This window comes from Sinohyriopsis cumingii, chromosome 5, assembly GCF_028554795.1.
Source record: "Sinohyriopsis cumingii isolate HCF-2022 chromosome 5, ASM2855479v2, whole genome shotgun sequence".
In the NCBI taxonomy this organism is placed as follows: Eukaryota; Metazoa; Mollusca; class Bivalvia; order Unionida; family Unionidae; genus Sinohyriopsis; species Sinohyriopsis cumingii.
Window position 1 is genome coordinate 64,821,350 of NC_142965.1, and position 12,936 is coordinate 64,834,285.

The window sequence follows — 12,936 nt, forward strand, 5'->3', positions numbered from 1 at the left end:
CTCAAAGTTGCATGAATGTTAAATACGTAAATGACAAAACCTGTTTACTTAAGAACTATATAATCATCAACAATATTCTCGCTTCAATCGTGAACTTTCTATACTTTTCACACATTAGGTGCAGGTAAGCTAGGAAAGTAATCTAAATTTTGAAGAATCCGGAATGCAATAAATTTCTTGCTTTTAAAATGGTACTGATAGCATTATCATTCCTTCCAAGCCTATGCATTTTAGCAACGGTAACAAAAAACAGACCTTTTAGATGAGATTTTGTATTTGGCAATGCACATATTAATACAGATGTTTGATTTCTGAATACATTGTATAATCAAGAAAGCAATCTATACTACAACGAAGCAATTATGAAACCCAAACTAAACAAAATTATTTTATGAAGAAGGTGGTTATATTATAATAGACTTGTAACCATATAAAATACCAATTAAAATAATAAAGTGGCCTCGAAAACAAGCTTTATCTGAAAAGATATGGTTTTAATCAATTAGTGACAGCACACACTATTATTTTAGTGTCTATATACAGTATATGGTTTATTATTGTATTTGGCTAAACATTTTCTGAACGATAAAGTAAGAATGCGTACAAATGTGACATATTTGCTACTTGCTATTTATTAAATTTGTTTTTGTTTAGAAACAATCACAGTATTATGGAATGAACTTGAAATAATATCAGAATCGATCTCACAATAATAAAATTTTAGGAAACATTTGAATTAAAAAAGAAGGCTGAGATGCTGTAAAATATTGTCAAGTGAACTTTTGTCACGCTTCATTAATACATGAAATCGTAATTATGGCTGTTCAGTTTGGATCCTTCACATAAACGACCATAACGATCGCACCACAACTTTTGCTCAACTAACAATAATATGAGTCTCATTTTGAGATCTCTAAAATCTGCTTCCATTGATATAAATTTTATTTGCAGAAAATGAATTCAAAGTTTACTTGAAATACTCTATGTGCTTGCTCTTTTCACGTTTCCTTATTAACCATTAAAGAATTTGTCTTCAAGACTGAGATCTTCCTTCTTCTTCAGAATCACTGCGAAAGATCTCTTTGACTTCTGAAATGAAACACAATCATTGCATATCATCAACACCAGGTATACAATGATAAAGATGTATTCAGTTTTATGCAGGAATTTTACAAATAATTATGTATCGTATACTTCAGAGAGAGCCCCTTAACGACCATGTCCAAACCTTAAACACAAAGGTGACGTCTTTGCATCAAGTCAATAACTGATTGATTAACAGCTGTTATATGTTCTATTTCCCATTAACTGTGCCTTCCATTAAAAAGGATAATGTGTCTTACCTCCTCTGCAGTTTACGAAGAGGGTGAAGTGGTTGTATGTATATATGCTTAGTTTAATTTACATAAGCTGCAATTAAAATGCATAATAATTCATATTTGAACTGTGGAGCATGATTATCAATGGCCAGTAGACAGCAATATGTAAATAATTACATATTTGGACCACTTTCTTGTCAATTATAAACAAGAAAAATCTTAACATACTGAAGCTAATTTAATCTTAATTCTTGGCATGGTTTGATAAAAAATATTGTGCATTATGACTATGAACCTTAACCTACTGATTCATGACTTAGTTTGGATATTCATTTTAGGTGGTTACACAGGGAAGGAAATTTACTGGAACCCACCTTAATCTCAACCACTTGAACATGTTTTTCCGTCAAACCATCGATAGTCTTGGAGTAAACCTCTCCATCAATATTTGTCCAAATCTTAAGTCCCCTGTGATGGTAAAATAATTGCCTCGATAACATTAAGTGCATGTAAATAGTTAGATCCCTCCTCTACTTGTATTATAATGTTGCTTACTTTATCATAAATATGCATTAAAAGCAGCGAGCATAGTTCAGTGGTCGAAAGTGATTGCATTGATTTATTTGGTGTGTGAGGCTCATGCTTCCAGTTTGCACAATAGCAATGTTTGTTTTATGTATATCCGTATATTGTACTTTCTATTCACTTGTGAACATTGAAGGACGTCAAATTATTAATCAGGAAAATAGCAAAGCAATTTATTTCAATTTAGAAACACATATGTCAAATTAAGAATCTTCATAAACTTATAATACAAGCAAACATTTTCAATACGTACAGTTAGTAAATAGAAGTTTACGCTACGTTTTTTAAAAAGAAAACGCTATTTCCAGTTTCTGCGTGTTCACATATTTGTAAATGGTAGTCACATTATCCAAGATAAAGATACTATTATAGGAGATTTTTAATGCTCATATAAAAGGTGAACGTGCATTAATCCTTTTGAATTCATCAGACGATTTTATTGGATTTTACTTCGTTATTTTATTTCTAGTAAGACACGTATAATGAATATGAAAACATCAAGCTTACCCTCCTTCGAAGGAACATTTAACTTCATTCTTGGAACTGAATGACTTCAACCCTACCTGAATAACGGCTCGAGAATTGCTCTCGTCTGTTGGAGTAACTAGATGAGAACAGGATCAAACTAAACAAACTAAATGTAAACAAGAAGAACAAACACTAAGAAGAACATATTCTGAGATTTCTATGTAAAAATAGAGATTTGTATAATTACATTAAAAATTATTTTACAATGATGATGACTATGAGACGTTGAATTAATTTTCAAATATATGCAGTCGTCTCAAAAATAATTGCATTTAACCCAGACTGAAGAGAGAGGTTGAAAGTACTTCCAAGACGGTGATGAACAGTTGTTGTTCATAAAGTGGAGACGGTAAACTACCAAATATCAACAGACGACATGTCAACTTGGTACAATCTGTTGTCAAAGATGAAACCAGAATATGCAGATGTGAATGGTTTTTAATATTCATTTCTGGGGGTCTTCCCAATAAATCTGGATGTTTGTCCAGCCTTTATAGAATTTTCATGGAACTTGATCAGGGAGTTTCTTGCATCATTCGGCACCACCTCAGGAGAATATAGGTCACATTCACTTACTTTCCTTACACTATGTAATATGGTTTACATCAGTTCATAAAATTACCTTGTCTCGCCTGCTACAGTATCTGATAATTGTGAATGAGTGTTGGTCTTTGTATGCCATAAGCTGCTGTCATAATCCAATTTATGTTGCTATATTGCACGTATTTTGGAATATATGCACTTTGAATGCTGAAAATGTTTTGCAAGATGATCAGTGAAAATTAAATTTATTTATCGGACCTTATTAGAGAATATAGTCCCTAACCTCGGTTAAGTACCTCTGGTCCAGGACTTACCAACGAGTATTCCTCTACTGATAAAATTAAAATCTGAAAGTTTTTATTGATTATCGCATTGAATACATGAACAATTCAATTCATGAATGTATTTCTTTCTGAAACACGTAACAAGGTAGTAAATAGAAGAGAAAAAAAGAATTGACAACCGATGTATCAATATAAATGTATTTGTTTTAAACATACCATCATCAAAATCCCGTTCCTCCATGGTTTGTCTTCTTTAAAGATGGTGGAAAAATATTTTTCCGAGAGTGGAAAAATATAATACTGAAATTAAGTTGAACGATATACATATAAATCAAACACATATTACTTGTTTAGCAGTTTATGTGAGTTGAATTAAGATTAGTTGACTTTAGATGAGTCGGATTTAGATGAGTTGGATTTAGAGTTGGATTTAGAATTATATTTAGATGAGTTTGATTTGGATAGGCTGGATCAAAATTAGCTGGAATTAGATGAGATGGATTTAAAACAGTTGGATTTAGATGGGTTAGATCAATATGAGTTGGATTTAGATGAGTTGGATTTAGATGGGTTGGAAACACGAATGTGTATTAACATACAGAAAGAGCAACATAAAGCAAACAAGATCAGTAATGTTCGGAAGTAAAAACCTTTATTCTTGCCTCCTTGTCCAAATAGTAGATCAACTGCAAATGGTTTATCTAATGAAACAAATACTTACAAACCATAAAGCTTCATAAAAATGAATAAGATCAGTTTTCTTACGTTAGGTGTGGACAAGTCTCTTTCGATCTAAATTATCCGCTGTTAAATACGTTTTTGTTAGTTTTTCCCTTTTAAGAGAGAGGTGGCCACAACTTTAGCTTTGTAATTTGACAGAAAATATGGCAGATAATGTATTTCTTGATGATTAATGACAACTTTATGACTGGCGTTTTATTACATACGGTACCGTCTTCCGTAAGATAACAGTTTGGAAGTTTTCGTAACTTCGCAAAGAATTTCATATTCTAGAACAACAACTGTAAAATTTCAAATACATCAAAGGAGGCTAATAATGCTTTGGCTTCTTATCCATCCTCATAACTACATTAATAAGTAAATTATTATCTGCAAGAAATACGAAATGTTGTTTATAATGCTTTTATGCTTTTAGTGCTATTGTTTTTAGCATAGAACATGATAGCATTATTTTTGTACTATTAACTAAGCAAGATTTGCACATTTTGTGTATGCAACAATGTGAGGAAAACGTATTTAATTTGTACGGTTTCTACAATAACTTATTTTGTTCTAATTTACACCATTTTGGGCTATGTACATTTTCTCCCACTGATATATTTCAATATCTCATCATTAAATATATAATAAATAATACAGTGAAATGTCTGAACTCCTAACAATGTCGTGAGCGAATAATTTAAATGGTACATAGGCGAACAGCCGACAAAAACTCACATTTAGAAAAATACCATCCCTTTTAGCAATTTACAGCTTCTAATTCTCACATTCTTAACGAAAGCTGCATTTTCCGCTATTTGTATTCCTATTAAACCAGTCATCTTGAAGCATTTCCTTTAATAAAAGGTTGTATGTCATTCACATCGGTGCAAAAATAGATTTTCTATAAGACTTACACACAATTATCGGTATCAAAGCTTTGTACCTTCTGTGTACTAGTCCGCTTCCAAGCCCTCGTCCTTGTGTTTCTGGCCCCGTACAGTAAACCAAGTGGATTGTATGACAGTGTACGCAAATGTGATAAATCTTAAGTTTAAATATGTGACAATCGCACATGCGCTGATGGTCTATAATGTTGAACAAAATGGTTTGGCCCCATGTTATTTATTCCAATAAACGCACTGTTACAATAACCACTCAACATCCCTATTCTGTATCAAATTTAGTAATATTAGGACCGAATCTCGAATATTAGTATGAATAAAGAGAACATGTACAAATTCAGCTTGTATTTTCTGTTAAACAATTTTCAAGATACATTAACCTACTCATTGTTTTTCTTTACTCCTATGAGGAAACATTTGGTATGGGTGAGAAGGCTTGAGTCGATTCCCTCTGCAATAAGAAAGAGGCGGAGTGAAACGATACCCGCCTTATTGATGAGAAACATGGCTTAGCCATGTGACCAGTTTAGAAGGCATATGATTGGTCCCATTGATTATGTTTTACATAAGAGGCTTACCTATGTAAATGAGGTACTCAGAACCATCCACTCTCGTTCATACCTGACATGTATCAATTCTCTCTCCAAAACGTCATTTCTTCCTTGACCCTGGACGTATGCGTCAGCTTCGAGATAAAGTGTCAGTTCTTTTGGATCGTGTTCATTTTGTGTTTTAGTTCAAGATATGTGGAAATCTCCAGACTTCCCTACTTAAGCAGCGTGATCTTGAAGCTTTGTAATCATTTTCGACAGGAATCTACGGAAACGTTCTCCTAGATGGCCAATTCTGAAAATGAAAAACATATTAGAAGCGTGTAAAAAGTCCCATGTAGTGTGCGAACGGCTTCGGACCTGAAGCTCTTTCATCCACATCATATTTGTCTATTAGGATTGATGTTAAATAAAAATCAAGGTTAGAAATTGAAATTTAACACATATCGTCAAATGTGATATTAATCGATGTTCACTTTAACAAGGTATTACCTTGATTTCTACATTGCATCCACGAAACATTCAAACTTCAGTACTTTACAAATATATGTTGTTTTGTATCTCTATGAATACACGTATTCGCTCCAAAGTTTCATCTTTAATTTCAGGAATATAACCTTTGCTCATAAATCAGTTTGTTTTGCCACTAGAATTTTTGCGCCTATTCAGTATTATGTACTAATGGGTATGCGATTCATTTTAAACAGTAATTGCTTTCTTAATTTTCCGTCCATTACTCACAAAATGTATTGTCTGAACATATGATGTTTGTAATCCAAAACTTGTATTTATCTTTTTCTTCTCTATGTCTGCTTTATCTTAAATGAATATAAAAATGGACATTGTTGATATGTTCGCCATTTTTCTATCATAACAATCTGATGACCATCTGCACGTAACAATGTAATAAAACAATTTCCATTTCTATTCGTTTATCAGGGGAAGGTAGTTACCACTTAATCCGTAATTTTATCTGAACTTTTAATTAATTTATTAATTGAACCTAATTCATTAGTAAAATAATATGGTCGAACTATTCAGTTCATTTCCACATTCTAACACGATCAGATAATATAGTTCTTCACCAGTGGCAACTATATGTGTCTAAACTTAATTTAAATTTCATTCACTATTTTAAAGTTCCAATATTATAGCAGAAATAATTTACAATGAATAGCATTCCCTTTATTGTTCTGAATATTATCTAGTTTGTCTTCAGATGCATTTCAGTGTCTTAATGTTTTGTTGTACATCAAATTATCTGCTTTTTAGGTATTTGAGTTCTTTTATATCACAGTGATCTTTCATCTCCTAATATCACAGCAATTTCCCGACGTTTATGCAAACTTTCTTTTGTAAAACATCTGTAATTGTCAGATTTTTAACAATTTTATGACAACTGATCCCTACGTAATTATAACGATGATTCGCTTATCCACTCAGTTACAATGGTATTATATGTATGCGCTTTGTGTGCATAATTGGCGACCCGAGAGACATCAGTTGTTTTAATTAATGCACTAAATTAGCAGCTCAGTACATTTGTCAAACTTTTACGAATTCTATTAGACTCAGTTCTTGTTTTGTGTAGTGATTGTTCTTGGATTTACCGAATGTGACTTCTTTCAAAATAATTTGTCCACTGCTCGTAAAGAGTATATACAATAAGATGTAACAGCATGTTGCAAGTTCTAAATAATATCAACCTATTTTTATCAAATCATTTTTAAGACTGCACCACAGAAAATGTAATCTACTGATCGATTTTAAATATGAATAAAACACCAAACGATGGTTAAATCAGACATGGCAAGTTTACATACAGACAAAGCAAATTGAAAATCTTGTAATCTATCAGCTGATGTTTTGCAATAGCAATGTGCTTTATTATAGGTATTTCTATATAAATGAGTCATTTATTAATGAAATGTATATCTGGAATTTGTAAAACGGATATGTGGTGTCCATTTTTCAGACACAGTTAGAACCGAATACGCATGCATAAGACGAACAATTAAAATCGAAAATAAAGTACACTCATTTTAAAAAAGATTATAATTAAATCTATAGAAATCTCCAAAACCAAAATTCAAGTCTTTTTATTCCTTGCTCTGTAAATAGGCAGGTTATACATCAATTTACATACAAAAGAGAAGTAGCATGTCCAGAAAACAGGCTTTGTTGTTGTAATTGGAGAGTTATCTTTCATTTCTTTGTATGCATCTCATTTGATGTTATCTATAGCAAGATATGTTTGTGTTAACTTATTATGTTAACATACAATGCGATTTCTGGTATTTCGAACAGGTTTTTGTTGTTGTTGCTTGGAATGTATTTGTTATTTATTATGTCTCAGATTTAATGTTATCTTTACAATACTAGGTACATAATGGATTTACATCTTTGTTCAGAGCCAAGGATCCGTGAATGTATCATAATAATGAAAACATGAATCTTTAAAACTGTTGTTGTAGTTATTTCTGCTAGTGGTAGTATTAGTAGTAGTAGTACTATTAGTACGATGAGGTGGACGACGACGGCGTAAGAAATATTGCTTTTGTTGCTGGCTTGTAACATGCTGTGGTATGAAAACTTATTATGGTGCTGAATTGAATTCTTTTTAAAACAAAAGGGAATGAAGACACATGCATTAACCATGAAAAATGTATGTTTTGGTACTTAAATATATTTTCATATAATAATAATAATAATAATAATAAATATATGGTATCTCAGTTAGCACAACCGTGATATTCACTAATGATGAACTCTAGTAAAATGGAGCAAAGTAAAATTCAAATGTAAGAAAATATGGTTTTAAAAACATTATTATGAAGGAATATAATATCTATATGAAAAACATAGACATGGCCGAGTCATACCAAATGCTTATAAAAATGGTACTAACAGCTACCACGATGCTCATCATTAAGAGGTTAGTGTTAGAACTGGTGGGCCTGGTGCCAGGATAAGGTAACTGGGTGGAACATGGTGCTACATGTATGTGGCATGATGCCTTATCAAATTATTGCGTTGCCACATTCTGCACGCCCTTTTCTCATGGAAATTTATCATCTGTACATCTTCTCCTTTATTACATCTGTTGAATGCTTTAGATTTTGATGTTCTATCCTCTATAACTGATGGGTACATGTTCATCAACGACTTCATGAAACAGTTAGTATCAATTATCTAAGATTATTAGCCTTAGATATAATGTGGAGTATTTTCTGAGAAATAAATTTCTTTTAATTACTGGAGTTCGACAGTTGTGTTTTTTCAAGATATGAATTTGAATATTAATCATCATAGCTCTATGCAGTTCATTTTCTTAAGAATTGTTGCGATTTTGTGAATCTTCCACGTAACAATCCAGCACGTAAGAAAGCCTTCATTGAACTGCTATAACTGAGACTGCAACACTTTCTTTCATAAATTAGAGTTTCCAAAGTATCTGAACAGTACGGTAACATCTTGAAGCTCTCATTGCAAGCATACATGTATACACGTGTTGCTACTCCAGGGCCTACGTCAATTAAGTTCAAACTACCTGTAATTTAAAGAACGAGAAGTACTCAGTTCTGGCCAGATCGAGAATTTTCATCCACATGTTGGACATATTAGGGGAGGGATATGTTACTTAATGAATGATAATTGTTTATGAGAAAGCATACGTCAGCGACCTTGTAGATATATCCATTTTTGGAAACGAGTGGACGTACCCCAAATTTATCTGATCCATAAGTAGCTAACATGGGAGCACAGACAGTTCACACATGTTAGTTGTTAGCGGTTTTTAATTTATTCTGTTCTTGTTGTTTTTGTTGTGTGGTTTAACGCCATTTTTCAGCACACGATAGGCTATACATGGCGGCCAGTATTAATGCTGGAGGAAGAACCCGAGAAAACCCCAGAAAGAACCACCGACCCACGAGAAGCTACTGGCAAGCTTTCTCACATACCCACAGTGGCCGAATCCGAGATTCTAACCCATGCAGACAGAATTGAGATGGCAGTGATCCGTAATGGAGAGCGCATTAGACAACTCGGCTAGTCGGGACCCCTTTTGTCTCATTTTTGTTTCTTTTTTTTTTTTTTTTTTGTTCTTTTAAGTTGCTGCTGGTTATATGTTGATTCCTAGCATGTCCGCGGATATTGTTTTATATCTTATCGATATATTTAGTTCTTGGTTATTAGGGCTTTGAGAAAAATCAATTTGTCCTGGAATATTTTTGTATACATATTATTTAGGACATTCAATGATAACATCATGTAGTATTTTTGGAGTGGGACAGTGTGGACAGTTGATGCAAGCTACATTGATACTAGGTAAGAACCTGCCACAGCTGTCGGCCAAGAGTTTTTTTCCGGTTTTTAGTCTTGTTATAACTTTTGGTGTCATGTTGGTTCATACGTATTGGTGCGCTAACATTTCTGCATATTTAATTTTGTACGTGATAAAGCCGGAGTCCTTTTGAGCTTTCGTTCCATTTCCCTAGCCATTTGCTTACAAGTTCATGCCGGATTATACTATATATTTCCTGGACACTGTATGCAAGTGGAAGCAAAACTTTGTTTGCTTCTTTATCTGCCCTTTCATTTCGAGGAATTTCAGTGTGTGGTGGAACCCACGTGAATTTCACAATAAAGGTATAGTGTTCCAAGGTTACGAGTAATATGTTTACTTCTTTTAACATATTACCTGATTCCAAGGAGCGCAGCTAGCTGAGGAAGTGGCTAATTATGATTGTCTTTGATACCTGGGTGTTTTTAATCATTTAACGCTGGAAAACTGAAGGAGAACCTTTCAACACAAACAGTATTGTCTTATAATGATACAGTCCATCTGGAATTCCAAATGCCGAAATTTTCTTTACTATTTCTCTAAGTGCAAGAATCCTGTCAAAAAGTCAAACTTGGCGATATATTTGCGGTTTCTAATTTTGTCAATGCAGTCATTGATTCTAGCATTGGACTTTAATCTCTTTCGGTGACATTGTTCACTTTTCTATAATCATTACACATACGGAAAGTATAATCTGGTTCAGATCAAAATACATGATGAGCTCCAGTTACTTTTACTTGGTTCTATGAAATCATTCTACAGCAAATATTCAATTTCTTTCTTCAAAGGTTTCTGTTTGAGATGATTCCTCTCTTGTAAGGATGTTGTTTCACATGTGTACATACTATAATTTCAACGTCATGGCGGATTTTATTTGTTCTTGCTGGAACATCTGGAAATAATTGTTCATATTTACTTGACAGCTTTTTTAGTTCACATTTCTCTTATAGCAGCAGATGCAACAGTTGTGATCCAGGTTGTTCAATTCCGAAGATTAGCTTCACCAAAGTCGCTACAGTCAGTTTCCATTGGATCGTAAAAGTCCTCAAATGATTAACCGGCTTTCTCTATCAACATACTCGTTTTACATATTTATATGGCAAAGTTGTCTCTGTTTTCTTCTTCCAGTGGTATTATGAGCAAGAGAACCAAAACTATATGAGAAGGCTGCAAACTCCTTTCCTTTGTATTGTGTCATACCTTAATTTCATTCTTGAATGTGTAGACTGAAGATTAGCTCTTGCTTCTTCACAAGCCTTTGACAATTTATATTTGAAATTAGCGACATAGTTCAGAAGATTAATTTCGGTTTAAAAAAAATGTATCATTCAATGGTCCACGAACAATATGTCCAAACCCTAATTCACAAATACTAAATCCAGAAGAATCTTTAACTGGTTCTATAACAGCGTACCTAACAAATGCAAAGCAATATAACCGAATTATATTCATAAGTTTTGCGAGATCCTTTCAACGTCCCTTGGTTTTCAGGGTAATACGGGGAAGATTTAAACTGCTCGATGCATATCTTTCTGGAAAATTCCAGACTTAACATTTGACTTTGATCAGAGTGGACAGAGTAGGGAAGGCCACAAAGTGTAATAAAAACATGGTCAAATTTTTACTACGATTTTAGTCTTAATGGTCATTAAAGTAATACCTCTAAAACTCTTGTGGCAGCACACATTAAGTTCAACAAGTATTGGTTGCCTGACTTGGTCTTATGTAAGGGACAGATACAGTCTACCATTAGTTTGCTGAATGGTTCGTCAAATGCAGGAATAGGTTGCAGGTGAGCCTTGTGTATCTTTTGATTGTGTTTCCTCACCATTTGTCAAGAGTGAGAAGATCTACTATATTTAGAAAGGTCACTTTTACTATTCGGCTAATAGCAATGGTTCAAGATCTTGCAATAAGTCTTACTGACTCATAAATGATCAAACAACGGAATTACATGAGCAAGTCAAAGAACTGTTTGTCGAAATTTTTTTGGAACAATAATTTGATAGTTCACTGAGTACTCGTCACCAGTGGGTACCTCAGATGGTCTCCATTTTCTCACAAGGACCCTGTTTTCACAAAATAATAAACCGGTACCTGTGTGCTTTCCGTTTCACTAATAGCACTCTGAAACAAACAGGAGGTGTCAGGATTGTGTTCTTGTCGACAGCTAGTGTTTGTCTTCATCATCCTAATTAGAATAGAGAGAATGAGTAGTAAAAAGATCACCGTGATCAATACCTCTGTCAGCTAAAATAGATTTCTTGATCAACATCATTCCCAAGAGCTCTCTGTGCATAGCTCTATTGAAATCCACATGCAGGGTATAAATCAGAGATTTCATTTTTAATAGGATCAACTTTTTGAACCAATCAACGATTGCCAGTTACACGTGGATTAACCACAACCTTAAAGATTTGTCAGTTACAAGTGGATTAACTACTACTTTATCTCCAGCTAAATTATTACCTAGTAATAAATGAATACCCTTAATCAGTAGAGAAGTCACTACTCCGACTGGCATGTGTCCTAAGACTGAGTCTGATCACAAATTAACACACTGGCGAGTAACAATAACAAACTTCACTCTACTCCCTAAATGAAAACACTACTTTCACTAAACGAAGACCTCTCAGAAGAAGGAAACGTACCTTGTAAGAAAAGACTATGAGAATTTCATGTGTCCCTTAATATTTCAACATAGATATGTTTAGCAGAATCATCAAAAATTGATACAGAACCTTTCGATTTGAATAGTTCATATTCTCTTATATTAAAATCAGGCTGGGGCTTGTATGGTCCAACAAATGTATTGCTTTCAGTACAAGGTCATGGTCTTCACCTCTTAGATGTAACACTACTTATAATAGTTTTTCTTTTATTATGTTGCTTTTCTTAACCTGTATCCATCAGAAATCACGTGCCCTTTATTCTTACAATAAGGGGTGTGGTTTTCGCTTGCCAGTTTTAATTCTTTTAATCTAAATGGTATCTCGCTTTCTTCGGTTTGCATTTGCAATTCTCATTCTTCTTTCGCATTGCATTTGCCTCCCTTATCTCTCTCTCTCTCTCTCTCTCTCTCTCTCTCTCTCTCTCTCTCTCCTTTGTCTATAATTGCGTTTGCATTTATATTTCTGTTTCCTTTTTCTGCAATTG

The 12,936-nt window shown here is 33.5% G+C and overlaps 1 long non-coding RNA gene across 2 annotated transcripts; it reads right to left on the reverse strand.

Moving 5' to 3' along the window:
• Positions 1 to 611: 611 nt before the first annotated feature.
• LOC149799329 (uncharacterized) lies at positions 612 to 5,117 on the reverse strand. Of its 2 annotated transcripts, none has more exons than XR_016421158.1 (5): positions 4,926 to 5,117; positions 3,476 to 3,537; positions 2,412 to 2,508; positions 1,694 to 1,787; positions 612 to 1,089 (listed from the first exon to the last, which is right to left on the reverse strand). It is a non-coding gene; the product is annotated as an uncharacterized LOC149799329 (long non-coding RNA). The 2 variants fall into 2 exon arrangements; XR_016421157.1 differs by having other exon boundaries at positions 4,897 to 5,116.
• Positions 5,118 to 12,936: the final 7,819 nt, after the last annotated feature.